Source organism: Ovis canadensis, chromosome 1 (assembly GCF_042477335.2).
Source record: "Ovis canadensis isolate MfBH-ARS-UI-01 breed Bighorn chromosome 1, ARS-UI_OviCan_v2, whole genome shotgun sequence".
In the NCBI taxonomy this organism is placed as follows: Eukaryota; Metazoa; Chordata; class Mammalia; order Artiodactyla; family Bovidae; genus Ovis; species Ovis canadensis.
The window spans coordinates 2,899,118-2,926,830 of NC_091245.1; the positions used below are offsets into that span (position 1 = coordinate 2,899,118).

The 27,713-nt window shown below is 55.4% G+C and overlaps 1 protein-coding gene across 10 annotated transcripts in view; it reads left to right on the top strand.

The window, feature by feature from the left end:
- HDAC4 (histone deacetylase 4) overlaps window positions 1-27,713 on the top strand; it is a 299,426-nt gene that overhangs the window by 112,347 nt on the left and 159,366 nt on the right. The window contains exon 1 of one of the 10 annotated variants that reach the window (XM_069583601.1): window positions 7,867-8,014. The exons of the other annotated variants lie outside the window; for them this stretch is intronic. The gene's annotated coding sequence lies outside the window, so the exon portion shown is untranslated. Of the gene's footprint in view, window positions 1-7,866; window positions 8,015-27,713 lie in introns of those variants that run through there. 10 annotated transcript variants of the gene reach the window in all.

The following is a 27,713-nucleotide window of genomic DNA, read 5'->3' on the forward strand; positions in this document are numbered from 1 at the left end:
CCTGAGCCAGCCTCCTGCTCCACGGATGATCCCCAAGTCCCTACTGCCGGCTGCGTGTTCCCGCAGACCCCTTGGCCCAGCAAACCCCGACAAAGGGCCACGAGGCTGCCTTGCAACACAGGCGACATAAACAAACAGGCAGCTATTTTCGGCAGGCCCCGTCGCTGTCACAGCTGTTCGGGCCTGTGCCCTGGCCAGCGCGGCTGGCCCCCGGCCCTGCACTTGGCCTTGGACAGCTCAGGCCAGTGCTGGTAGGCGGCGGTGACCTAAAACCTTCTTGGAATAGGCTTCATGGTAAGGATCATGTCCAGCGGGGCCTGGGACAGTTCTCTTGGGTTATTTTTTGTCAGGAGCTTGGTTTTCCATTTGGAAGAGCCGTTAGAACATGGGGTCAGCTGTGTCCTCTGTGGCACCACCAGATGTAGGCTTGGCTTCTGAGGTGCTTTTCCCCTGTTTTCATCAGTCCTTACTGGATAAAAGCCTTGAAGGAGAAGACCCAACCCCAGTGCTCCCTGTGTGATGAGTAATCGCTGGTGAATGCTGTGGCCCTTCCCCCCCCCCCCGCCGCCCTTCCCAGTGGCTGCGCAGAAACAGTGTGATGGCTGACGCAGGTGTGTGTGTGCACGTGTGTGTGCCTACATGTGTCTTGTGCATGTGTGTCTGTGTGTGCGCCTGTGTGCGCCTATGTGTGCACGTGTGCGCCTGTGTGTGCCCGTGTGCGCCTGTGTGTGCCCGTGCGCCTGTGTGTGCCCGTGTGCGCCTGTGTGCACTTGCGCCTGTGTGTGCCTGTGTCTGTGTGTGCCCGTGTGTCTGTGTGTGCATGTGTGTCTGTGTGTGCGCCTGTGTGTGCCCATGCGCCTGTGTGTGCACGTGTGCGCCTGTGTGCACTTGCGCCTGTGTGTGCCTGTGTCTGTGTGTGCATGTGTCTCTGTGTGTGCGCCTATGTGTGCCCGTGTGCGCCTGTGTGTGCCCGTGTGCGCCTGTGTGTGCCCGTGCGCGCCTGTGTGTGCCCGTGTGCGCCTGTGTGCACTTGCGCCTGTGTGTGCCTGTGTCTGTGTGTGCCCGTGTGTCTGTGTGTGCATGTGTGTCTGTGTGTGCGCCTGTGTGTGCCCATGCGCCTGTGTGTGCACGTGTGCGCCTGTGTGCACTTGCGCCTGTGTGTGCCTGTGTCTGTGTGTGCATGTGTCTCTGTGTGTGCGCCTATGTGTGCCCGTGTGCGCCTGTGTGTGCCCGTGTGCGCCTGTGTGTGCCCGTGCGCGCCTGTGTGTGCCCGTGTGCGCCTGTGTGCACTTGCGCCTGTGTGTGCCTGTGTCTGTGTGTACCCGTGTGCGCCTGTGTGTGCCCATGCGCGCCTGTGTGTGCCCGTGTGCGCCTGTGTGTGCACATGTGCGCCTATGTGTGCCCGTGCGCCTGTGTGTGCCCGTGTGCGCCTATGTGTGCCCGTGTGCCTGTGTGTGCCCGTGTGCACCTATGTGTGCCTGTGTGAGCCCTGCACCTGTGTGGGCACGTGTGGGCATGTGTGCGCCTGTGTGTGCACGTGTGTCTGTGTGTGCACATGTGCACCTGTGTGCCCGTGTGTGCCTGTGTGCACCCGTGCACCTGTGTGTGCCCATGTGTCTGTGTGAGCCCTGCGCCTGTGTGCGCCCATGCGCCTGTGTGCGCACGTGTGTGCCTGTGTGTCTGTGTGTGCACCTGTGTGCCTGTGTGTGCACATGTGCACCTGTGTGCCCGCGTGTGCCTGTGTGCACCCGTGCACCTGTGTGTGCCCGTGTGTCTGTGTGCGCCCATGCGCCTGTGTGCGCACGTGTGTGCCTGTGTGTCTGTGTGTGCACCTGTGTGTCTGTGTGTGCACATGTGCGCCTGTGTACCTGTGTGTGCACGCCAGCGGCCCTCCCTGGCTGCAGCTCGTCCCGCCTGCTCTGCAGACCACTCCTCTGCGTCCTCTGTCCTTGTTCCTCCATACCCTCCGGGGGGACATCTCTAGGTCATCGGTCTAGCAGGTGAAATGGGCTGCTCGCGGATCTTGTGTGTCTTGCGTCGGTGCTGCTGGGCGTCCCGTAGCCTGACCGCGTTATGGTCTCGAAGTTGACTCAGAAGGTAGGGAAGTGGGTATGAGGAAGTCTGACCATTTGGAAAATGTTAGCTCACACTTGGGAAAGAAATAGCAAATTAAGTTTAGTCGTTGACACATGCAAGCTTTTAAACAGAGACTTTCTGTTGGTGAAGCCTGTGTTTGGAGCGAGAACTTGCACCCTTAACTCCAGGCAGCTTCTTCTCTTTGGGGCGCTCCGAGTAGAAAGCGCCACGCTTCTCTGTGGCTGATGGAGCACTGTTCCCTTTGCTGTTGCCGTTTAGTCGCTCAGTCCTGGCTGACGCTTTTGCAGCCCCACGGGGTGTTGGGAGCAGGGAGACCGGGTGTATGGAGGGGTGTCTTTAGAGGCCAGGCAGAGCCACCTGGGGCGGCCAGCCGCAGGCCTGTATTGGGCTGGTCGTCTTGGGGTGTTGCTCCAGGCCCCTGTGGGCTCCCGTGTCCGGCGGGCGAAGGCAGGGCCCACCTCGCAGCCTTGCGGCTCCTGGCTGGGGGCGACTGCCTCGCCGCTGCTGGGGCTCGTCGCCTCGAATCGTACTCGGCCTTTTATTTTCTGAAGCACAGTCCTGGGCACGTGGTTGGGATTCACTGGAGGCTTAGCAGCATGTCGACGTTCACTCTTGCCATCTCCTGTTTGACCACTTCCAATTTGCCTTGATTCACGGACCTAACATTCCAAGCTCCTGTGCGGTACTGTTCTTCGTGGCCTCGGACTTTACTTCCATCCCCAGTCCCATCCACAGCTGGGCGTGTTTTGCTTTTGGCTCCTTCTTTCTGGAGTTATCTCTCCACTCTTCTCCAGTAGCATATTTGGCACCTGCTGACCTGGGGAGTTCACCTTTCACTGCCATATCTTTTTGCCTTTCATACCATTTTATACTGTTCAAAACACAAACAAGTGGCGTGCAAAAATTGTTCCTCCAAAATTATGACTCGCCCATGCCCAAAAGAGCCTTTCCTTTTGTAGTTAATGCTTATTAAAAACAGGATACCAAAGAAAACCTGCCAAACCTCAAGGTCATGGAGGTCATGTTGGATAGTTCCCTTCTGTAACTTCTTTCTCCTGACAGTGAATTTTCTTATTTAAAATTGCTATAAAATACACACAACATAAAATTTACCATTTTGGCCATTTTTAAAAGTCATTAGACTTCAGGTTTAGAACACTCTTAGCTTTACGGAAAATTGAAGCGTGACAAAAATCCCCGTATACCCGGTCCCTGGCACCCGTTCTTCCGTTACTAACATCAGTATGGCACGTTTGTCGTCGTCATTCAGTTGCTCCGTCGTGCCCAGCTCTGCGACCCCGTGGATGGTTCCCCTGTCCTCCACCATCTGCTGGGGCTTGCTCAAACTCATGTCCATTGAGTCGGTGATGCCATCCAATCATCTCATCCTCCGTGGCCCCCTTCGCCTCTTGTCCTCAATCTTTCCCAGCATCAGGAACCAATGTGTGCGTGCCGACTCGGACTCTTTGCGACCCTAGGCCCACCGGGCTCCTCCGTCCATGGGATTCTCCAGGCAGGAATGCTGGAGTGGGTTGCCATTTCCTTCTCCAGGGGATCTTCTCACCCAGGGTTCGAACTCAGGTTTCCTGCATTATAGGCAGATTTTTTTTACCATCTGAGCTACCAGGAATGCCCCAGGGAACCAATACTGATGCATAATCATTTTATGTGATTCTATAATGACAGACACATGACATTATGCATGTGTCAAAACCCGCAGAACTGTACCAAGAGGGAACTTCAGTCCCTCCTGTGACTGTCCATTTTGTCTCTCACAAGGAAGTCTTTGATTGCTGTGGGTGGTGCAAGGCAGGGGTCGGTTCCATTTTCTTGATCACGAGCTATCCCACGCCTCCCTGCCCTGTCCCTCTCCTCCAAGGGTCCCAGCGCCCCTGGGCCTGACCCCACAGATGGAGTTCACTGGATATGTTCCTCTAAAAAACTGAATTGGAAATTTGATTGGAACTGCATTGAATACACGGATGATTTTGGGGAGAACTGGCATTTTTATCGTATCTTCCCCTTTCTTTGTTTGCTTTTTCATTGATTAGATCTTTTAATAGATTTTTCATAATTTTCTCCATACAGACCTTGCACATTTTAGGTTATATTTATGTGTGGAAAGTGGAAAGTGAAGTCGCTCAGTCGTGTCCGACTCTTTGCGACCCAATGGACTGTAGCCCACCAGGCTCCTCTGTCCATGGAATTCTCCAGGCAAGAATACTGGAAACCGTTCCCTTCTCCACAGGGCCTTCTTGACTCAGGCACTGAAACCGGGTCTCCTGCATTGAGGTGGATTCTTTACTGTCCGAGCCACCAGGAAGCCCTATAACGTTAAGATACTTTTTTTTTTTTTTTTAAAGCAATTTGTCCATTTCATCTAAATTTTCACTTTGGTAGCAGTGGAGTTTTTCAGTGACGTTTTCTTATTGTTTTGAATCTCTGCTGGACTTGTAGTTATGCACCATATCCTTCTTTCTGAGTAATCTTTCTTAAATTTTCAGGAACCAGGTTTTGATGCTCGATGGGCTTAGCTGTTAGTGAGCGCAAGGTTTTAGGGTTTCTCGTCTTCCTCCTCCTCGCTCTGGGTGTTTCTGTGTTCTTTCTTTCATTTCTGGGGTTGGGTGGACCACTCATTCCTTCTCATCCCTCCTTCTGTGGAAAGTCACACGTGTCCTTGGAGTACAGTGTGCTGTGCGTCCACGCTCAGCGTTTCTATTTACATTCTGTCACTGTGATCGTATCCACCCGTGGTGTGATGGCAGGAGAAGGCTCTCACCTCCATGGTCTTCCTGCTGAGCACACAGCCCCCATCCAGGCCACCCCACCAAGGGGCTCGACAGACCACCTGGCTCATCCTCCTCAACCGCCAAGGCCGCCAGCAACAAGGAGCATCCTGGGACCTGGGGGGACGTGATGACTGAACGCCACTTGAAGTCCTGGGCGGGGTCCTGGGATGGCAGAAGGGTGTTGGGGGAAAACAGAGGAACCTGAGCAGAGTACAGGCTTCAGTTAACAATGGCATGTCACTGCTGGTTCACTCGTCACTAATGCTGTGTCCCTGGGAGCTCAGCTGGTTAAGAATCCGCCTGCAATGCAGGAGACCCCGGATCAATTCCTGGGCCGGGAAGATCCGCTGGAGAAGAGAAAGGCTACCCACTCCACTGTTCTTGCCTGGAGAATCTCATGGACAGAGGAGCCTGGTGGGCTACAGTCTATGGGGTCCCAAGAGTCGGACATGACTTAGCAACTAAAGAGAGAGAGACACACACACACGTACGTGTGCACAGATACACACAGGGACAACACGTGGAGGACTCTGTAGTCACTGGTAACAGTGGGCACCTTGGGGGGTGTCTCTGGGTCAGCAGGGGCTCCGGGTCCCGGCGGAAGGCTCTTGTGTGACCCCTCGCAGGGTGATCTCCTCCCGCCCTCTGCGCTGCTGTGAGCTGGTGCTGAGTCGGAGCTGCTGGGGGGCAGGCAGCGGGCTGGACTCAGTCATCGCACCCAGGCCATACCCAGAAGCAGCTCTGTGCTGCTCCACATCCCTGGGGGGACGTTCACCTGCGGGGGACTTGGGGCAAAAGTGTTTGGGTCCGAGGCTGGCTTCCTTTGGCTGAGCATCGCAGAGGGACGCGGCACGCTGACCTCTGCCCCTGTCCCTGCCTCGAGGGCCGTTGGCGGGGTTACAAACGGGAGAATGTGAAGGAAGAATTTCCAGGTGACCAACACATCTTCCAGGGCTGACAAAGCAGAGCCGGGCGTGTCTCAGGTGTGTCAGAACTTTGATCACCGTTCAAGCCGCTGACAAGCCTGGAATCCCAGAGCTCTTGGAGACGAGGTGCTCTAGGTTGGGGGGGTTTCAGAGTCCTCCCCTCTCTGGGTTCCTATAACAAGGAGACACTCACAAGCAGGGACTGCACCCTCCCCACGTGGAAACCATCTCCAGGGACTCTGGGGCATGGGGAGGGAAACGCAGAATCTCACGGCTCTTGGCCTCAGCAAGACGCTTGTCAGCCATCCTCCAGAAGGCGTGGAGCGGCCCGTCGCCCGGCCGGCACGCGCCCTCTCTCCCTGGAGGCCACCCTCCGGTCACTCAGGCAGCCGGCTCTGCGCGGTCCAGAGCGCGTCTGCCCCGAGGGGGAGACGCTCATTCCCTTCCCTGCTTTCCCGTCTCTCCGCGCAGCCCGGGCGGTTTCGGGTCCCAGGGTCACCTGCTCGCCGGAGGCCTCCGTTGGTAGGTTCGCGGCTTCACTGCTGCTGTGTCTGTTTGAGGCTCACTCCTCCACTGCCTGCCTCTCCCGGCCTTTGGCTGGACCAGCCCCGTCTGAGCTCCATGTGGGGAGGGGATCCAGGTTCTGCCAGGACTGGCTTTGGAGTCACAAGACCAGGACCGAACCCCAGCTTTGCTGTTTAGATAGCAGGTGCATATCTAGTTTCTTGCAGCCTCGACTTCCCTAATCTGTAAGGTGGGCATAATGAGAGCCAGTTCACGTTTATCCTAAGGCTTTGGGGCGGGTGTGAGTATAAACGTGCACCTTGGTGCAGTGTAGACAGTCTGTTCCCTGGATCATTAATAATCAGTCAGTTGCTCTGTGTCTTCATCTCCGCGGGCACAAATCTCAGGCCTGGGTCTCGAAGGACTGAAATCATGACTTCGTTTCTGCAGGTAAAGGCTGGTTTTGAGTGAAAGTGTCCGGAGACCTGTGCTCTGGGGTCTGGAGGAGGCCCTGGGGGGCCGCTGCTGTGCTGAGGCTGCCCTGAGCACCTCCCCGCCTTGCACCTGCCCCGCCCGTCCCGTCTGGCGCCTGCAGTGACCCCTGACGACGGCCTTCTCTGGCTAAAGAGAAAGGATGCTGCGTGCGCATCTACAGGCAGGGAAGCCAGCTTTGCAGAGAGGTCCAGAACTGTCTGAGGAGGCAGGTTGCAGCAAGCCTGGCATGTTATTAGGACACAAGGTCCAGACACGTCACTGCACTGGAGTCCTTTTTTTCTTTGCAAGTGAGGTGGTCAGTATTTCTACAATGCCCCTGGTAGCAGAGGCACCTCTTTTTGGGGGACACCCCCTCTCTGCGGGAGCTCCCTCAGAGATAACTGGGCCACACCGTTGCTGGGCCCTGACCCTCTCTCGTGGTCTGTGTTTCTTTCTTCCCATTTGAAGATGTGACGGTCTGAAGCCCGTGGCGAGCACACACCGTTTCTCAGGAGCCCCGCAGCCTCCAGGTGGGCCTGGCCGGTGGGGAGCCGGGCGCGGGTGGCACCACGTCTTGGGGAGAAGAGTTGTCTGATGTATCTCCCAGCCCGGAGAACCTGGGCTCTTGGAGTCACCGCAGACCGTAGGGGGGCCGGTGGCCTCGCTGTAGGAGAACCAACCGGCCTTCAGTCCGCAGGCCAAGTGCTGGTGGGAGTGGGGGGCCTGGAGCAGGGGGCTGTGTGCCCCGGGACCGGGGGGCGGGGGCGGCTTTTAAGGTGCCCAGACAGGCCCGGTAGCATGCAGAAGCACCCCAAAAACAGAGGTCTCTGCTGTGGACTGTTTCCTAAAATTTCATCAAGGACGTTGAGAAACCTGTCTTTGGGTGTGTGGCAGGCTCAAGGTGGGTCGCGGTTGTGCCGGAGATGTCAGCGTCTCTGCTAGGCTGCCCATGCCCTGGAGGGAGTGGCCCTATGCCCCCACCCGTGCCCGGCCCCACCCTGCGCCCCCACTGCCCACCTCCCCTCCCAGCCTTGGCCCCACCCCTGTGAAGTAAGACACAGGAAACGGGAGAGAAACGGCCGTGCCTCTGGGGGAAGCGAGAGGAACCGCCCTGCGGAGGCCGCTCTGGCGGCTTCTGTTCCTCCTCCGCAAGCGTGTGGCCCCCGCTGTGCCCGGCGAGGGGCAGCGAGGAAGGAGACGGTCCCAGAACACCTTCCTGGCCAGGTGCGTCCCAGGGCGTCCGCGGAGGCAGACGGAGAGCCTGGGAGGCCCCCGACTCCTGGACGCGTCCCCAGCGCCCGGGGGTGCATCTGGGTGTTTGCGCAGGGGTTGGGGTGGGGTTGGGGTCTTGGGGGGCGTTCTGTGAAAGAGGTCCGAGAGTGACGACGGCGGCAGCCCCCGCCCGCTCTGTCCTCCCCCGGCCTGGCTGCTCAGACCGCTCGCCGGGCCGCGTGCACGGAGCCGGCAGCCCCCACCTCCCCCAGCGTTCCTGCCCCGCTCTGGGGGAGGCTCCCGGGGCCCTGGAGAAGGACGCGGCACCCCACTCCAGTGTTCTCGCCTGGAGAATCCCAGGGACAGAGGAGCCTGGCGGGCCGCGGTCCATCGGGGCGCACAGAGTCGGACAGGAGTGAGCGACTGACTCGCCCACGGCCCTAGGGGGCCTGGCCAGGCCGGCTGGGGGTCCATGAGGGCCCCTGCGAGGGCGGTGCAGGCGGAACCTGCCGACCCCCACGGCACCTGTCCCACCCGGTCTGGTGAGCGGAGCTGCGGTCTGACGGCCCTGCCCGGGAAGAGGGCACGAGGGGGCCGGTAGACCCGTCAGCAGTGCAGACGCCCGGCTCACAGGCATCTTGTACGTTGTCCGCTCTCCGGTGCTGGGGGTCAGGCCTCCCCTTCTCGGCGGGACCGGCTCCGTCTGCCGCCGGTCAGGGCCGTGTCCTTGTTCCCAGCGTGGTCTTCCCAGCATCATCGGGCTGGGTGTTTCCTGTGTCGGGTCCTTCTCTGGTTCTCCCCACCCCTGGAGGAGGGCACCCCCATGCCTGCGAGCGGTCCCCCAGCCCCGTCCCCTTGTGGGCCTCCCATCCCCCCTCTCTGAGCCTCCTGCCCCCCCTCTTCCCTCTCTGCCTGAAAGCAGCCTGCCCACCCCTCACCTGCCAGGCTGCGGCTCCCTCCTCAAGCCTCAGCTCCTCTGGGACACCCCCCAACTGAGGCAAGACCCGGGGCTGCGTCCCCCGTGCCCCTCACACAGCCCCTCGAGGGGGCACTTGGCACTGAGTTTCTGGGGCACCGTCTTTTCACCTCCCCAGGGGTGGTGGCTTAGTTGCTCAGTTGTGTCCGACTCTTTGCGACCCCATGGGCTGTAACCCTCCAGGCTCCTCTGTCCATGGGATTTTCCAGGCAAGAATACTCGCTCGGGTTGCCATTTCCTCCTCCAGGGGATCTTCCTGACCCAGGGATCGAACCCTCGTCTCCTGCATCTCCTGCGCGGCAGGCAGATTCTTTACCGCTGAGCCTCCTGGAAGGCAGGGTCCTGGCTTTCCATCTTGCCTCCTCACCCTCCCCTCATCTCCTCACCCCCCCGGGGGGAGTGGTGGTGCTGGGAAGTCAGACCAGGGAGCTGGTGTAAGAGGGCCCATTGCCCCCGGCCTGGAGTGCCCTGCACTTGGGCACATGCGCAGCAGGGCCGGTCCAGGCTTCCGGAGGCTGCCCCACTGCACGCCTCCCTGCATCTGCTCTGCGATCCTCCCTGTGTGCGGTGCCGGCCTCACCATCACACTCTCAGCGGCTGAGTGCACGCGTCCACGTGCAAGTTTGACCCGGCAGCGCCTCCTGGAAAGGGGGACATTTCCCAGTGACTCAGCAGGCTTGCACCCGCCCCGTCTGCGTGTGCCCTGGGCCCGGACCATCGTGAATCACCCGCTTGCCTCTTGATTTGCGTCAGTCAAACCACATGTGAAGAAAGCAGCAGCCAGCGAGGTTTTGCTCGGGGATGCTGGCCCAGGACTGCCGGGGCGGCCCCCCAACCCCCACCGGCCCTTCCCCGCCGCAGTGACCCAGGCGCTCTCTGCTCTTCCCTGTCCCCTCCCCACCACCTCGCAGCCCGCGGACAGAGTCACAGTTCTGGGAATGCTGACGACCCAGGGAAAATATTGTCGGAAGTTGGCTCTCTTTGAAAAGATCTCTCGTAAGAACGGCTTAATTCAAAAGGGCTGTCACGTGTATGACTGGATTGCTCTGCTGTCCCCTGAAAGGAGCACGATGCTGCAAATTAGCTGCGCTCCAACAGAAAACAAAAATTTTAAAAAGGAGGGGCTATGGCCGTTCCCCGCCCGTCTGCACCCGGCGGAGGGGACGGTCCCCACGGCCCTGGGAGCCTGCGGGACCATGGGCAACCGGAGCCCCTACCTTGCCACCCTGGGAGTGCTGAGCCTTGTCCAGCAGGCCTGGGTGGACGTTCTGCCCCCGTGCGTTGCCTGGCAGCTGTGCCCTCTGCCTGCAAGGAAGCCCCCCCAGACAGGGGCCGGCTGAGGCAAGGCCGGGGCACTGCTGGTTTCCTGGTTTGGCTCAGTTAGTTCTGTCTGAAGCAGGCCCACGAGGTTCTCATTTTGAGTGTAAAGGTTACTGGTATTGCTCTCGTCCTTTAGACCGTAGCTGACGTCCACATTCCCGGCCGCTCCCAGCTCCAGCCGCGTCTGGGAGCACCGACCCTGCCCCGCTGCCTGGCTTTACCACCAGCACATCCTGCTCTGACCTCAGAGGGTGGTGGGCCCAGGCGTGCCTGGCTTACCCGGTTCTGCCTGCTTCGGCCATGACCGGAAGCGTGCTCCAGGGAAGGCAAGGAATGTGGGTGCCCCCGAAGGCCTGTCTTCGGAAGTTTCTCTCTGGACCAGCTTAGAGAGTGTGGCTGGTCCAGACCCGGAGCCCAGGTTTGCTTCTGAGCAGCCTCCAGCAGCCCGTCAGCATCGGCCAGGAAGCAGCGGAGGAGCCGCCAGCTCCAGGTCCAACCCTTCTGTCGGGCATCCTTCTCTTTTCTGTTACATAAACTCTCCAGCGTCTACAAAGGCAGAACAGGACCCCGAGTGGCCAGGCGGCCGCCCCGTGGCCTCCAGACCCCGTCCAAGGCCAGGCCTGCTCGCCCGTTGCTCCTCTGTCTGGCCCCAGCTGTCATACGTCTGTCCTCAGAGATCAGGACTCTTTATGGTGGCCCGTGGTCACCATACCATTATCCCGGGTGAAACACTGATGCTTAAAGGCCATCGAAAGTCACTTTTAAAAATCCTTGATTATCTGAAAAGATTTTTTTTCCCCCTGGGTGTTTTTCAGATAAGTGTTAATTGGGGTCCACATGCGGTCTCTTTCCTTGCAGTGTGTTTGTTGAAGAAACTGGCTGGTTGTCCTGGCCTGTCGGGTGTCGCCAGGTGGGACTTCCCTGCTCGTACCTGGTGCCTGCAGCGTGTCACTGGCAGCTCAGGGCTCCCTTTTGGAGGCAGGGACGCACCGGCTGCAGGCTCTGTGATGGGCAGCGTGGAGCCCAGGGGCCAGCTTCTCCCCCCAGTGCCCATCTGGCCTCCTTGCGTGGGGTCCCGGGCCGCTGGGTGAACCTTGACAAAGGGGGAGGCTCCCAGGGCAGAAAGCCCGACTAGCAGGGATGGAGCGGGGACCTTGACTTCCTGGTGTTCGGCCTCAGCTCTGTTGAGCTAAGCTCCCGTGCCCTCGGGCCATGCAGCTGTCAGTCCTCTGCCTGTTAGCATTCCCGCCACTTGCGCCCAAGCCCTGGGCAGCCCCGGGCACCTCTACCCAGGTGTCTGTGCTGGGTGTTTCTTTCCATGGAGTAGCAGTGGGCGGTCTTTCTGTGTCCGGCTTCCAGCATCCGCGAGTTCCAGGTCCCCACGCTGCAGCCTGCGTCACTTCCCACCCCTTTCCCGTTGCTCCAGGTACAGGGAGTGCTTGTCCAGGTTTTTGTGGGGTATTTGTTCTCAGCTGTGGTGGGGATATGCCTAGGAGTGGAATTGCTTGATCAGGTGGTAGCCTTGTTTACCTGTTTGGGAGGCCGCCACACTGGTCTCCACCGCCTTCCGTTCCTGCCAGCCATGTGCGAGGCCCCTGGTTTCTCCACTTCGTCTCCAGCACTGGCTCTTGCCTGACTTTCTGACTGCAGCCTTCCTAGTAGGTGTTAGGTGGTGTCCCACTGTAGTTTTGATTTGAGTTTCCCTGACGACTAATGATGCTTAGTGTTTTTTCATGAGCTTATTGGCCACTTGTATATCCTCTTTGGAGAAACGTCTGTTTCAGTCCCCTGCCTTTTTTTCTTTTTTTAAGTTGGGCTATTTGCCTTTTTGCTGTTGAGAAGTAAGAGTTCGTCGTATATTCTACCTGCAATTATTTGTCAGATAAATGATTTGCAAGTGTCCCGTCCCTTTTCTGCGGGTTGCTTTTTCATATTCTGACGGGTGTCCTTAGAGGCACAAAGGGTTTCGATTCTGATGAGGTGGTTTTCTTCTGTCACTTGTGTTTGGTGTCGTATCAGAGCTGTTTATTGAAGTCACGTCTGATTGACGGTGACGGCACGGCCCCCTCTTAGGGCTCCCGACGATCCGCTTGCTCGTGTCGAATGCAAACGCTAAAGGGCTTTTCCGGCTGTTACAAGAAACACTTTCTTCATTGCCTCGGTGGGCTCTGCAGCCTTCTGACCACGATCCTCTTTTCCCACAGTTGGTTTTAATTGAATGTCCATGGGAAAATGGCCAAGTGAATTGAGTCTCACAGAGGGAAGCGAGTTTCCTTGTTGATTTCTTTAACTGTGGTTTTTGGTCGTTCCTGGGCACGGTGTGTTGGAGTTTGGCACCTTGTTGTGAATTTTCATTGAGAGTGGTGTTGCTGGTCTTGCTGACTATCCTGGCATTATCCCCTTCTCTCCCCAGACAAAAACTCCAGAACGTTCTGCAGGCCCTGGGTACCGTACAGAGGGCCCTTCCTCCACTGGTAGTTTAACTGTGGGGCACACACCCATTGCAACTCTGTACAGGGAGCCGGGCATCCTGGGGGAGGCTGGGAGTGGGGGCCCTGGCCCTCGGTCGCTCGATGTCGCCAGGCTCGGCCACCCAGGCTCACGTCTATGAAACAGGGCCAACAGCAGCCTCTGCCTGAAAGTCGGGAAGACTCACTGTTAGGGATGGAAGCGGTTGGCCTTGGGGATGGTCACCCCCAATTCAGTGCCACTTTCTGTTCTTCAGTCCCCTGAAGTGTTCTGGCCACTCGGAAAGTGACCACGTTGGACACTCAGCAGCTTGTGAAATGTGGGTGACTCCCAAGGCAGCTGCAGTTTTTCTGGCCCTCTGAAAGCGAAACGCTCAACATCAGTTTCCTCCTAGGATGAGTTCTGCATCTTTCATTTCCTGCAGATAGTTTCATGAGCGAGTAGAGAGCTGTGTGTCTTCGTAGGGTTAAGTTCTGCAAGAATTTTTTGAGCAGTGTAACTAACTCAGGCCTGCTGCTGTTCACTCACTGAGTTGTGTCTGACCCTGCGACCCCCGTACACTGCAGCACGCCAGGTTCCTCTGTCCTACACTCTCTCCCAGAGTTTGCGCAAGTTCATGTTTGTTGAGTCAGTGATGCCATCCGACCATCTCATCTTTTACCGCCTTCTTCTCCTCCTGCCTTCAATCTTTACCAGCATCAGGGTCTTTTCCAGTTTGGGTCTAGTTAGTGTTAATCCTGAAATCAGTCCTGAATATTCATTGGAAGGACTGATGCTGAAGCTGAAGCTCCAATACTTTGGCCACCTGATGTGAAGAGCTGACTCATTGGAAAAGACCCTGATGCTGGGAAAGACTGAAGGCAGGAGAAGGCGACGACAGAGGACGAGATGATTGGATGGCATCACCGACTCGATGGACATGAGTTTGAGCAAGCTCCAGGAGTTGGTGATGAACAGGGAAGCCTGGCATGCTGCGGTCCATGGGGTCACAACTGAGTGACTGAACTGAACTGAACTAGTGTTAATCCAGATATTCAGTGTTGCTGTTTTTTTTTTTCTTTCACAGTGAAGAAGTGTCCCTTTGCATTTTCTTTACGAAAAGCCAGACTGTCGTATGTGATTTACTCTGTATTCAGTTTTTCCAAGTCTACACGTATGGGTCTGAACCGTGAGCCGCCGGGCGCCTCCCAGGTAATCCCTCCATGGTGGCCTGTCCGCCGGCTGGCTAACTTTCGCGTGTTGAGTGACTGTTTCCGTGATTTAAGGATGCAGGCCGTTCCCTCTCTGCATGCATAGCACATTAGAAAGGTTTTGAGTGTGTGCAAAACTTACTTGTTGGGGACAAGGAGCTTGGTCCAATTCCCAGGAGCTATCAAACCCCTAATTAAGGTGCGCCTGTTCACTTTCTTACCCCAGCAACTGTGTGCTTCCTCTCAGTTCTCACTTGGAAGCCTTTTCCTACTTTTCTTTGTCTCTGCACTCCGCTGCAGCGTTTCCTGATTCTCTTTTTTGTGCTTGGTCAGCTCGCCCTTCCCTTTCCAGCTTGCCACGAGGGGGCCACGGCCCTGTCCCCCGACTGGCTGAGCACGCCCCTCCCCGTCACCACCGTGCTGCCGTCAGAGTTCCCACAGGTCCTGACGTGGTCCAGGTAGCGAAGGTTGGCACAGGCGCCCCGGCGAGGCTTCACGGCAGCTGACAGTCAGTGTCGCCGCTGGGCAGGGCTCCCCGGGTGGCCCTGGGGTGTCCAGGCTCTGGAGGGCCCTGGGCTCGAGGGCCGCCCTGCGCAACGAGCTCGTCCGCTCAGAGTCTCCTGTTCTGTTTTGTGTCAGCTCCCCATTTGAGGGGAGAGAGTAGGTTCGGGGAGTGGGCGCCCGGGAGGCCTTGGCAGGTCCTGCTGAGCCATGGCTGAGGCAGCAGGACGCGCCCCGGGCCCGTGGCCACCGGCTCATCCTTGCACGTGGCGTGGGTGTGCACACTGTCACCATGTCTGGGGAGGGGTGCTCCCAGCTCAGAGTCATCTTCCTGTGTCCAGCCTCTGTCCAGCTCAGCTTCTGAACACACGGGGGCTGGTGGGGCTGGCGAGGCAGGTGGGCCTGGGGCAGGCATCCCGTGGCCGGGGCCTCGGGTGAGACCGAACCCCGCCTGAGCTGGCAGCGCCTGAGCGTACTGGGCCCGGGGACTCGGCACTTCCTGCCGCCGCCCTGCTGGGCCGGGAGGCCCCCCAGTCCCAGGGGGTCACTCAGAGGCTGCCCGGTGCTGCCGACGCTGTTGGAGCCCTTCTGGTGGCTGGGTGGGCGGCGAGGACACGTGGGTGCCTTTCATCCATTGGTGGGCTAAGTGCAGATATGCACGTCGGGGTGCTTCTCAGTGACGCTGTCCACAGGAAGGATGGGGCTGCTCTAAGCTCGGCCGCGGGAGGAGCTGACCCTCGGCCCCCCAGCCAGTGCCCTCCCTCCTTCCAGGCTGCAGAGTTCACGTCCAGCTGCCGGGGCGGCTCTGGGCCTTCCGCCCTTCGGCCCCAAAGGGGGCTCCCAGTTGGCCTCTCTGCTCGAAGCCGGACGATGGTTTCCTCCCAGAGCTGCTCATTTTCCCCAGGTTTTTCTGATCTATGCTTGGCTGATGGGGATGAAAGAGCAAAGGGAAGTTCTGCCTTCTGCCCCGGGTGACGCGGCTCCTGGGAAATCCTATTCCCTTTTCTGTCACAGCCTCGAGAGGGTCCTCGCCTCCAACAGGAGACCGGGCGGTCGGCTGGCCCTGCCATCCACCTGGGGCCCCTGCTCTCCCGAGGCCTCCAGGTGCTTCTGGCTGCTGGGGAGGGGCCGTCCCCCAGGCGGTTCGGAGATGAGGCGTGTGTGTTTGTGGAACACTTGGTAAACGTCAGCACGATGAAGTATGTTGATTCCTCTTTGCGATAACTCAGACTCGAGGACAGAAATGTGTTCACTTTTCTGATGAATATCTTCATGCTTGACATACAAGCATGTTGACTCAGCATCTTTCCAGAATCACATTTAACCCAAGAAATTCTAAACCTCTTCCAATCTTCTCTCTGATCTCTTGGCTTGTCTGAGGCTCCTTGCCCGTCCCTGAGAGGCTCAGGCTTGCTGTGGGCGGTCAGTGGCCTGACCCGGCCACCTCCACCCAGCACCCATTCGTGCCTCAGATGGAGAGGGAACGAGTGAAGTTAAGTAAAGTTAAAAATGACCGTCGAGTAGATTGTTCATGATTACTGTGCTAAACCTTCGATTTCATTTAGACAGGAAAGAAAACGCCGAGTTATGTATGCAGTTGACGCGTAGCTCATAGTTTGGTGTACAGCTTTTTTTAAACGCTTGATGATCTTTGTCTTTTTAGGAGAACACCTTTGTTCTTTGGTGAGATGGCATCCGAAAGACTATGCATTAGTAACATGAGGAGTTACTCTCTAAAAGTCCACAAGCTGGAAACCATGAGCAGCAGACGTTGAGAAAAAAAAGTGACCAGCTGACCTAGCCCGGCCCCTGGTCCTCCGCACGGACAGTGCAGGAGGCCAGTGCCCAGAGGCAGAGGCTCTGGGGAGGGAGGGGCCGCCATCCGCCTCCTCCCCAGGGTCTCCTCCCTGCAGCCCTGCTGCAGCCACATGGAGGCAGAGGGCTGCTGGTGCACAGGCCCTTTCGTGTGACAGCCCTCATGGTCCACTTGGACACTCATACCCTCCCCGTACTCTCCTGAGGAAGTGAGTGCTGCGGAGCTGTGGTTTGACATTTCCGGCTCGTGGTTAGTTTTGTGAGTGTACAATTCTCTCTATAGCCGTCGGCATGTGTGAAGCCCTTCCTGGAACAGTTAGAGATTGTAGCTGTCTCCACGGCGTCCTGAGGGGTCAGGTCACCTCTGCTGATGGCTGTGCTCTGGAGTCTGCGGCTGTGCTGGGCTGAGGTGTGGCCAGATGCCCCTGGCGGGACCGTTGGAACACAGTACCCTGCAGACATGATCACCTTCCCTGGGGAGTCCAGCTCCCAGCTGGAGGGGTCTGGGCGCCTCCAGCAAGAGAGGGACACTTTTCCAGATGGGGGCAAAAACCCAGAAGCAGGTGGCTGTCCAGTCAGCGTTCTCTTGCCCCCTGGGACTGTCCTTGGTCTCAGCGCCACCATGATGGCACCCGGGAGAGCTGAGAGGCCTGGCCGGCTTTGTGGGCTGGGGGCAGACACTGAGGTTTTTGTTTTTGGAAAGCCTGTTTCTGAGTGTGAGCCCTTGGCTTCTCGGAGGAGTGATTTTCTCTCTGAAACCACACCCATTGTTGGTCTCAGAGTGATTTCCTGATAAGAAAGTCAGTTGTATTTGCTGAGAAATCACGTTTGGAAAGGAAGCAGTTCACAGTTCCTTTTATGAAGGAGTCTTGTTAGAAACTGTGATTTTTTTTTTTCCTTTCCTGAGAGGTGTGCTTGACCTTGGGGGTCAGCACACCTTGTGCAGAGGGCCTCTTGTCACCTGGGGTCAGGGAGCTGTGTGTTGGTGCACAGGCTGACCTTGGGTGACCCCAGGCCGGGGGACCAGGGGGTCCAGGACTCACTCCCAGCCCTCAGCTTCAGCAGAGACTCAGCTGCCAGGCCCCGAGCCCCTGCCTGCCTCAGTGGCCTGGGCCCTAGCATCCATGTTTGGCCTCTGGCCTGCCGTGTGGAGGGAGAGGCGTTTCCTGAGCCTGGAATGTTCTGAGCCAGCTTCCAGTGTATGGACAAAAGAGAAGCGGGCTGACGTGAACAGCACAGGGGGTGTCCTGATCAGTGTCTCATCCCCAGGAAGGGAGGACAGGGCAGGTGTGGCCAACCCCTCCCCTCCCCCTGCTCCGAGGGTGACGGCAGACCCCGGGCCCCCACGTGGACACTGCCACCCTGGGTGGAAAAGCATGGCACAGCCTTCCTAGGAGACAGATCCTGCCTGGCCTGGAAACTGCACCTCGTCTCTGGGGGAAATGAGTGGAGACAGAGGTGCCTGCAAAGAGACCCAGGGGTCCTCCTGGGAAATGGTGCTTTATTCTCGCTGCCCTGTGGCCCCAGCACCCACCTCCTCTGCGGGGCCCGGAGTGGGCGTGTAGAACCGCCCGGTGAGAGGGTCCTTTGTGGACTGCATGGATGGAGAGCCTTCATCACCCAGAGGGAATGTTCTCAGTGAGTCATGTGTGGTTGGCCATCGCACAGTGCAGCGGACACCACGTCTCTCTGGCCAGGACAGAGCATCCAGGCTGCTGAGTGACCTCCACAGAGCCCCATGCGCCCACATTCCTTGTAAACAGTGGAAAACCAGCCCAAGGAAACCCATTTCCTGCCCCCACGCTCTCTCAGTGCCCTCACAAGTGAAAATCACATTTGGTGATGCCTGTTCTTGCTTGGAGAATCCCAGGGACAGGGGAGCCTGGTGGGCTGCCATCTCTGGGGTCGCACAGAGTCGGACACGACTGCAGCGACTTAGCAGTAGCAGCAGCAGCAGTGCTTACATTTAAAACCTACACCTGATGTATCCTTCAGCGAGGCTCCAGAGTTTTAGCTGAATGGACAGAGGCAGCTACACCAGGGCGTCCTGCTTTCTTCCCCGGAGTCCCAGGGAGCCCTGCAGGAAGCTCAGCTGGGCAGATGGGAAAAGGGAGCCCTAGCTCCCCTTGCTAAAGGGGCTTCCCAGGGGGAAGCCACCTGCCAACGCAGGAGATGTGGGTCCAATCCCTACGTCAGGAAGATCCCCTGGAGAAGGAAATGGCAACCTACTCCAGCATTCTTGCCTGGAAAACTCCACGGACAGAGGAGCCTGGAGGGCGACAGCCATGGGGTCACAAAGAGTCAGACAGGTGAGCACAGCACTGGAGCGACCGCAGGCCCCGCTGGGTTGACTCCCCTCCTCCATGCCGCCACTGGCTTCCCCGTTTAGATCAGTGAAGCGAGACCTCCTCCTTCCTGGGCTGTGCACCGCCATCTCGCCCGCACCCGGCCCTCCTCGGGGCCCTGGGCAGCACGGGGGAGCCGGCAGCCTGGAGGTGGTGCCCAGCCGGGGGCCAGTGACCCAGGCCAGGTCCCAGCTCCCCGGTCCCATCTCAGGCACAGAGCTCGTGCAGTGTCAGCCCCCCCCCTGCATGTGGGGGGAGGACCTCCAACCCATGGGCATGGGTTGACGCCCTCCAAGCCCCCCTAGACGTGCTGACCCCGAAGGCTCTCCTCTCCCGTGCCCACCAAGAATGCACCCTCAGCGGTTCCTTGTGAGCCATGTGGGTGGGGCCTTCCCTTCTTGACTCCTGTCCCTGGCTCCCCATCCTGCACAGTAGGTCCACCGGCCTCACAGGACCACCTGGGGGTTGGGGCTGAGGGTCACCCTGCCCAGGGGAGCCTTTCCTGGAGTATAGAGGATTCCAGAGCATCTCTGGGTGGACATCGGACCTCCACTGAGAGAGGGCCCCCACCCACTGAGAGGGCCTCACACTCCTCCTCGCCCAAGACACCAGCCGATCAAACAGAGGCCAGCGCAGCGCTGGAGACAGGCTGTCCAGTTGCTTCGGTGTGTCAGAGCAGGCCCGGAAATCTTCCTCTTGCACGGGAGGATTGGGGGTGTCCTCACGCGGCCCCCGCATTATCAGCTGGGCCCCCTGCACCTCTGCTGGGTGTGCCGAGCGCTGGGACCTCGGGACCTGGGCTCTCCACCTAGAAATGTATGCGCCCTGGGTTGTGGTCAAAGGGTGTCCCAGATGCTGTTTCAGGAAGATTGCGCTGGCAAGAGCGTTTTCAGTGGATTAGCAGGAGTGAAGGACTCAGGGGAGGCCCGGGGGTGTAGGGGGAGGGGCCGGACCCGCAGCAGTGACCAGGCTGCTCGGCCTCCCGTGCCCTTCAGCCTTGCTCCCTTGTTTCGCGCCGAGGCGGGGCACGCCCCTTGTGAGATGTGCCCCTGGCTGGTTGGTGCCCATTAGCAACCTCCGCTTTTCCTGCGGCGCTGCTGCATGCCTGCTCAGTCGTGTCCAGCTCTTTGTGTCCTCATGGACTTTAGCCCTCCAGCCTTCTACATCCATAGCATCTTCCTGGCAAGCGTGTTGGAGTGAATTGCTGTTTCCTTCTCCAGGGGATCTTCCCGCCCCCGGGAGTGAACCCACGTTTCCCACCTCTCCGGCACTGCGGGCGAGACTTCTTTACCACTGAGCCCCCGGGGCCTTTGGTTGACCTTGCTGCATTCCAGTACGACTGCATCTGGAAATTCTTTGTAGTTTTCTACATGGTGATTGCAAGCAGTGGCAGTTGTGTTTTTCTTTTCCATTCTTTGTGTCTGTCTGTCTTTTTCCTGCCTCGGTGCGTTGGCCAGGAGCCCTGGCACTGCTTGAGTAGTGTCAGGCTCCCTGGCTCCGGGCCTCAGAGAACTTCCTCTGTGTCACTGACGATACGATGTTGCGGTGGGTCTTGCTGGCGGGTTGGTTTTGGTAAGAACCCATCATCACATCGCTGTTGTGGCTTTCTGTTTCTGGTTTCATATGAGGTTAGTTTTTGTTAATTTCCTCGTGAATGTATGCAGAACTATCAAGTGCTTCTTTTCTCTCTATTGAGATGATATACATTTTATTTTGTTAATGTGGTTAATTATACTGATTAAAAAATAATTAAAACCCACCTTTCATTTCTGAACTGAACTCACAGTGACCAAGATATAGTATCCTTTCTGTATGCTACTGGATTTGGTTTGCTAATAGTTTATGATTTTTGCTTTTGCCTCAGTGAATAAGTTTAACACGTAAAATTTTTTCCTGCCGATTTTTCATATCAGGGTCATGCTGTCTCATGAAAAAAGTCGAGAATTGTTTCCTTTCTTTATACTCTCTGAAGGGCTTTGTGTCAGATTGGAAGTTTTCTTAACTGAAAGCTTGATAGAACTTTCAGGTGAGGTCATCTGTGTCTGGAGTTTTCTTCCTGGGGACGTTTTAAATTACAGATCTTATTTCTTTCAGAGTAACTGGACTATTGAGGTCCTTTATTTCTTCTGATGCCAGTTTTGGTAAGTTGTAGTTTTCAAGCAGCTGTTAGATTTTATCGGTATTTGCATGGAGATTGTTTTAAGGTCCTCCTGGCTTACCTTTTTCATATCCGTAAGAGCTGTAGCAGAGTTTCCTCATTGTGAGACTCTTGTTCTTTGGGGCCACCTGACTCTTTGTTTGCGGTGCTGTCCTGCACATTATAGGATAGTGAGCAGTCTGGAATCTCTCCCGGCTTTCCTGGCGGCTCAGCAGTGAAGAACCCGCCTGCCAGTGCGGGACACTCGGGTTCAATCCTGGAGAGGGAAATGGCAACCCACTCCAGCATTCTTGCCTGGGAAGTCCCACGGACAGAGGAGCCTGGCGGGCTGGGGGTCATAAGAGAGTCAGACACGACTTAGTGGCTAAACAACAGCAACACCTGGAGCCTCCCAGACGGACGCCAGTGACGCCCCCGGCCCCGGCCGTGACAGCCTAGATCCTTCCGGTGGTCTTACCAGAGCTTTTTCTATTCTATTAGGCTTTTCACAGAACCCATGTGTGTGTTTGTTTAGTTAATCCTAAGTTATTTGTATCTCTTTTCTGTTTTATTAATGTTTACTCTTTATAATTTCCTTTCACTTTTCCTGAGTTCAACTTCCTGTTCTTTCATAAACCCTTGAGCTGACTCATTGGAAAAGACCCTGATGCTGGGGAAGATTGAAGGCAGGAGGAGAAGGGGACGACAGTGGATGAGATGGTTGGATGGCATCACCGTCTTGATGGACACGGGTTTCGGTAAACTCCGGGAGTTGGTGATGGACAGGGAGGCCTGGCGTGCTGCGGTTCCATGAGGTCGCAAAGAGTCGGACACGACTGAGCGACTGAACTGAACTGAACTGGATGGACCCTAACACAGGCATTTTAAGGCTGATTTCTTCTCTCCACAGCTTCAGCTTTTTTCTGGTTGTCATTTAGGTTGCGTGCTAAGTGGCTTCAGTCGTATCCAACTCTGCGACCCTATGGGCTGTATGTAGCCCGCCAGGCTCCTCTGCCCTTGGGATTCTCCAGGCAGGAATACTGGAGTGGGTTGGGACTAGGCTGAGACTCAAATGACCTATCTCATCTTAAGTTGCACCTTGTGTTTTTTGGAGAAGTCACGTTTATCCGTCCTTCAAATACTGATGTTCTGAGTGTATTTTGTCCAAGCCAAATCTCTTCCTATATGAATCTGGCGGAGGGGTGAGCAGCAGAAGACGTCCAGCAGTTATCTGGGGAAATTAGTCAATTCAAAATGTAATTAATAATGAAATTGACCATTAAAGGGATTGTTACAAGGTCTAGAGTTATCTGTCCAAAGAGACATTCTGGAGTTTTAACGGCAAGCTTGTATGAGAGCAGATGTTCATTTTGAGAGGCCTCTGAAAGTACCAAGGCTCTCCCCCTTTCCTCTCCAGCCCACTCCATGGAGATTTCCATCTAATGTGTCTGATTGGTGCTATGTCTGCATTCTGTACAGATGGAACGGTATTAGTATTGTCAGTGTTTTGAGATCCCACTGTTTCCAAGAACTCTTGATTGGGTGGAGATCTGGAGGCCGAATGTATTTGGAATCTGAAGAGTCTCAGGCCAGTTTTCTCATATTATCTGTTTCCTCATTTAGAGCGTGATTTATTTCATCCACATACCCGTCCACCCATCCATCCACCCAGCTTCTACCAGTACTGAACTGGTCATTGATTTAAGGGCATGGATTTAAAAAGAAACACTGTCAAGGTGTTTGCTGGTTTAAGTTTTAAGTTTAAAACCTAAAACTTCCCCAGGAAGAAAACTCCAGACACATTTCGTCCCTGTTGGGAGCTCTCGATTCTGTGGCAGAGACAGCAGAGGGATCCAGTGATCTTAGGATGGCGGTGTTGGCCAGGAGCCTCCCACGTCGGCACTCTCATCGCAGACGGAGGACGCGGTGGGGTGAGGGCAGAGCTCTCAAGGGGAGCAGCCTTGTTCCTGCGCTCCGCGCTCTGATAGCAGCCTCATGCCACCCAGTGTCTCCTTTCCAACACGCGTTTCTCTTCTGAGTGTATTTTCCCAACAAAAGAATTTATAAAAGGCAATCCTAATTTTTCCTTGGAACCATTAAAAAAGAAAATCCCACACAGAAAGCCCAACTGCTCCAGAAGCAAGTTCTGGAATTCGCTCTTGGATTTGTTCCTCTCTTGCCTAAAAAGCGAAGAAGCCTCTGCAAGAGCCTCAGGAACCGTACCCCACTCACTGGCTTCCTGCTCTCTTCCCTGCCCTTCCTTTTGTGACGCTGGCTCTCTGGAAATCTGCTTCAAGCTCTAAAAAGCAGCTGGAACACACTTGAGTTGCTCAGCACAAACTACAGAGCGGTGGCATTGACTGTGCAAGGCAGATGCTGTTTGCATTCAAATAAAAGACAAACATAATATTTGCATTAATAGAGAGCATTTGCAAAAAGTCTTTGCGTAAAGTGGTTTATCCCTTTCCAAGAGCTGGTTACTTTGTACTAATTTCCGAATGTAGCAGAGGATAAGCAATCTTTTGTTGATTATGTCTCACAAAGAGCTGCTTTTGCACAAGTATAGCTGATTTCGGAGAAGGGCTCTCCAATATGCAAATACAGTGTCAAGTGGAACACCATATTGATTGCTGTCAGTCATGTTCTTGTAGCTTCTTGTGTTTAAAAGTTGGGTTGATGAGCTATTACTGTGTTCTCAGTGCTACCAAACTCTGCTTCTGCAAAGAGTGTTGTAAAGAGTTACTTGGGCTGGGCCATGTCTCACTGGTTGCCTCCTCTTTGTGAGGAGAAGAAGCCAGACCGTGTGTGGAGCGCTTTGGGACTCAGTGCAGTTTCAGAGGTAGCTATAGTTAATTCTTATTTCATTAACAAGGGCTAGATGAGTAAAGATACAGAAATCAGAGCAAAGTACAGATGATGCTTCATCAGAGAGAAGGAGAGCACAGAAATGCATATTTTTAAGTCCTGCTCACCAGCTTGCTAAGTTGCTTTAGTCATGTCTGACTTTTTGTGACCTCTATGGACAATAGCCTGCCATGCTCCTCTGTCAGTGGGATTTCCCACCCAAAAATACTGGAGTGGATTGCCATTTCCTTCTCCAGGAGATCTTCCTGACCCAGGGATTGAAGCTGTGTCTCCTGCATTGGCAGGTGGGTTTTTTTTAACCACTGAACCACCAGGGAATTATTCAAAAAAGTGAAGAGGGGAAACTTGTTTATGTTGAGGATTTTCATTGTCTTTTAAGAGGAAACCCACTAGGTATTTTAGACAGTGATGTTGAAACACACACAGTGGCACTGCAGCCAAGGTTTGAGGAAACGGGATGATGCATAGCGAAAGTGACCTTCGTGACTCTGTGGCGCTTGGCGTCGTCTCAGTAGCCAGTCCTTATCTGTATGCACTTACACGGTTAGTGGTGCATTTCCTTGCCCTTGCTCCTAGCATCACACTCTTCCACTCTGGAAGGGACTTTCTGAAATAAACCATTAATGGTTATTTCAACAGGAGTTTGTTTGTGGTAAACTTTCTGAGTTTCTGTTTGTCAGAAAAATGTCCTTTTCTTCTTCTTGAATGACAGTTTAGCAGGGTATAGAACTGTAGGTGTGGAGAAGGCAGTGGCACCCCACTCCAGTGCTCTTGCCTGGAAAATCCCATGGACGGAGGAGCGTGGTGGGCTGCAGTCCATGGGCTCGCTAGGGGTCAGACGCGACTGAGCGACTTCACTTTCACTTTTCACTTTCATGCATTGGAGAAGGAAATGGCAACCCACTCCAGTGTTCTTGCCTGGAGAATCCCAGGGACGGGGGAGCCTGGCGGGCTGCCGTCTGTGGGGTCACACAGAGTCGGACACGACTGAAGTGACTTAGCAGCAGCAGCAGCAGAACTGTAGGCGACTTGTATTTCACTCGGCTGTTTTAAGGTATTTTATTGTCTCTTGGCTTTTTTGGTGGAAATGCTAGCTCTCCGTCCAGTGTTGTTTCTTCTTAGGTAATCTGAGAATTGTATAGAATTCTCCAGATGACTGAAACCTAACCAGGTTCAGGAGCCCAGAGGCTCCTGGTTTGTGTCTTATTCAGTTTGTAGTCGATTCTGTGTCTTGTTCACCTCTCTGCATTGGGTGCTCGTGGTGGCCGGGTTTCCCAAAGTGTGAATCGGTTTTTGCTACAGGTGCCCCTGTTAATTCAGATCATCAACCAAGCGACCCAGATTTGACCACTGTTGTTTCCCAGTTCCTCTTTCCTGCAGCTGCATTAGAACGTTTGCCATTCTTTCTAATTGTCTGCGGTTACTTTAATGCTCCATCAGTCATAACTGAGTGCCCACCTAATGGTGCTCATTTTCATTTCATTACAGATCGCCCTCATGCCTAAGCAGTCAGACATAATCTGTCTGTATAGGTATAAGAACCAAAGGAACTGGTTATAGATTAAGAAAGGCTCCTTTTTCTTGGTTTTGGTTTGGTGAAATTTCTACAGATTTCTTTTGCCTCATGACTCTATTAGTTGTTGGTAAATTAATACAGTGGAGGGCTACACACATGATTTCACATCTGTGTTGAATTTTGAGGGATAGGAAATGACTCTGTTCCAGTGATTATAATATCTTCTGAGAAGATGAAGATAAGTCATCAGTTCAGTACAATCCATCAAGGAGGTAAACTTCGGGGATAGAAAGATGCCCCAGGCTCTTGCTTTGCTCCTCCCACAGTGGGCGCCCAGGACGCTTGCTGGGCAGTGAGAGGTTCAGGCAGCTTAGCCAGGTGGAGCCGCTGGCCGCCCAGGCCAGGGGGCTGTTCATCCTGAAACTGAAATAGGCAGGCAGGGAGCAGGGCACAATATTTGAAAGGATATCCATATCCATAGGGCATGACGAAAGCTGGTTAGAGTCATGTAGGTCCAAGATGATGGGAGATTTGACTTCCTGAAGGCCTTGAGCATCATTGTACACTCATTGTGATGCATTCAGTCGCTCAGTCGTGTCCGACTCTTTGCGACCCCATGAATTGCAGCACGCCGGGCCTCCCTGTCCATCACCAACTCCTGGAGTCCACCCAAACTCACATCAACATATGCTAAGTGATGCCGAGACGTAGGCATCATGGCCATGTAAGGCCAAAGAGTGGGCGGTGACCCCGTTGCTGGAAATCCCCGCCTCGTCCCCCCAAATAGCCTGAATAATCCTCCCACTCATCAGCCTATGAAATCGCCCAGCCCATAACTTGCCCACCTCGTATTTCAGGGCCTCTTGCCTTCAGAGGTGGCTCACACTCTGCCTGTGCGGTGTGTGTCTCTCTAAATAAATTCACTTTCTTACCTAGAACTTTTGTCTCTCACTGAATTCTTCCTATGAAAAGACGAAAAGAACCCGAGCTTCGTCAAGTCCAGAGACCACCTGTGTGATTTCACTTAAAAGGCAGGGAGTCCGAGTCCCAGCCTGGGGCGTGCGGTTTCCAAACCAAGGGCAAGTGAGCGTTAGCGGGCTGATGTGCCTTTAGAGCACCATCTGGATGGTCAGAGTGTGCATGTCTGTGTTGAGGGGAGGAGGGGAGAAATGCTTTGTTTCTACTTTCCTCTTCTTTCAAAAATTAGTCCATATGGAATACAGAAGATAGAGAGTATCGTCTGAAAATTTGGATATATCTCTGTTTTTAGAACTGTGAAGCTTTCAAAATTTGGAAGGTTGTTTGAAACAGCCATTTTTAACATAGTGGCGACTGGGAAGCAGCCTGCCACTTTCCAGTGTGGCTGGGGGCCACGTCTGTGCTTGGGAAGAGCAGGTGGCGGGGGCTGGCAGGGGCCCCTGGGCCCGGCCCATGAGGGCTCCACAGGACACTGGAGCTCGGGGGGCAGGAGCTGCCCTCCTATTCTGCTTCTTCCCTGTGCCTTCTTAGTTACTGCTAAATCTTCTGAGAACTAACCCGCCTACTGGCGGGAGGGAAGGGGGCCAGGCCTGGCTCTGGGGCTGGGGTTTCCCAGGCAGCCTGCCCCCTGGGCCTGGGGGTCACTCAGGGTACTACACGGGAGCCCCTTCTCATCCCGTCTGCCCTGCTGGGTGAGGACCGCCACTTAGCCCATTTTACGGATGTGGAAAGTGAGGTCAGGTCATTTGTGTGAGGTCAGGGGCACCCAGGAGCAGATCTGGGCCATGGCACCGGGCACCCGGTCTCGGTGGACCCAGCCAAGCCTCGGTGCCGCCCACCAGGGTGCCACGCCACCCACGGAAGAGAAGGCAAAGGACAGAAAGCCGCATCCTGTCGCCGACACCCGCACAGCTAGTGTCTGACAGCAAATTGCTGCTCCTGTCAGTAGCCCTATTTTTAGAAGGTTAAAATAGAACACAGTGGAGTGCAACCGCGGTATTTTTAGAAACTGAAGTTCGCGTTGTATAAAAACGGTTCTAAGAGGAATAATGATAAGGGTTAGTTCGTCTTGTTTCAGGAGAAGCTGCGCTCGGTACAGTGGATCCATATTCTGTGTGACGAAATGGAGCAGTGATTCTGCTGCTTGTATACCAGCCTTTCACAGCACCTGGAAAAGCTAGTTTTACTGGAGGTAGGGGTGTGCTGGGGAGTTTTGAATTAAATAATGATGCCATTCTCTTGCGTGCGTGGACACCTTCGAATGACCGGCGGCTAGTGCTTCGGGACAGCATCCCCTCGGCCACAAGGGGTTCACGTGTGGTTCTGAGCAGGTGGCGGTTCAGCCACGGCTGCAGGAACCCCCCAGGGGACTGTCGGAGCAGCGCCCCCTCCAGGGGACTGTGCCTTTGCAGGGGTGGCCTGTGTGTCCCCTCTTGTTTCTATAAAGTGACCTTTTGGAAAATCAAGACAATGGAAACCATTTTTAGAAAACCAAAAACTACAAGCTGTATCTCATTAGGTAGTACAACCATGAGAGAAAGGCAGCTTCCTGAGAAGGTTCAAAGCCCGTGTTGCAGGCCTCCCCATCCTCTCCACGGC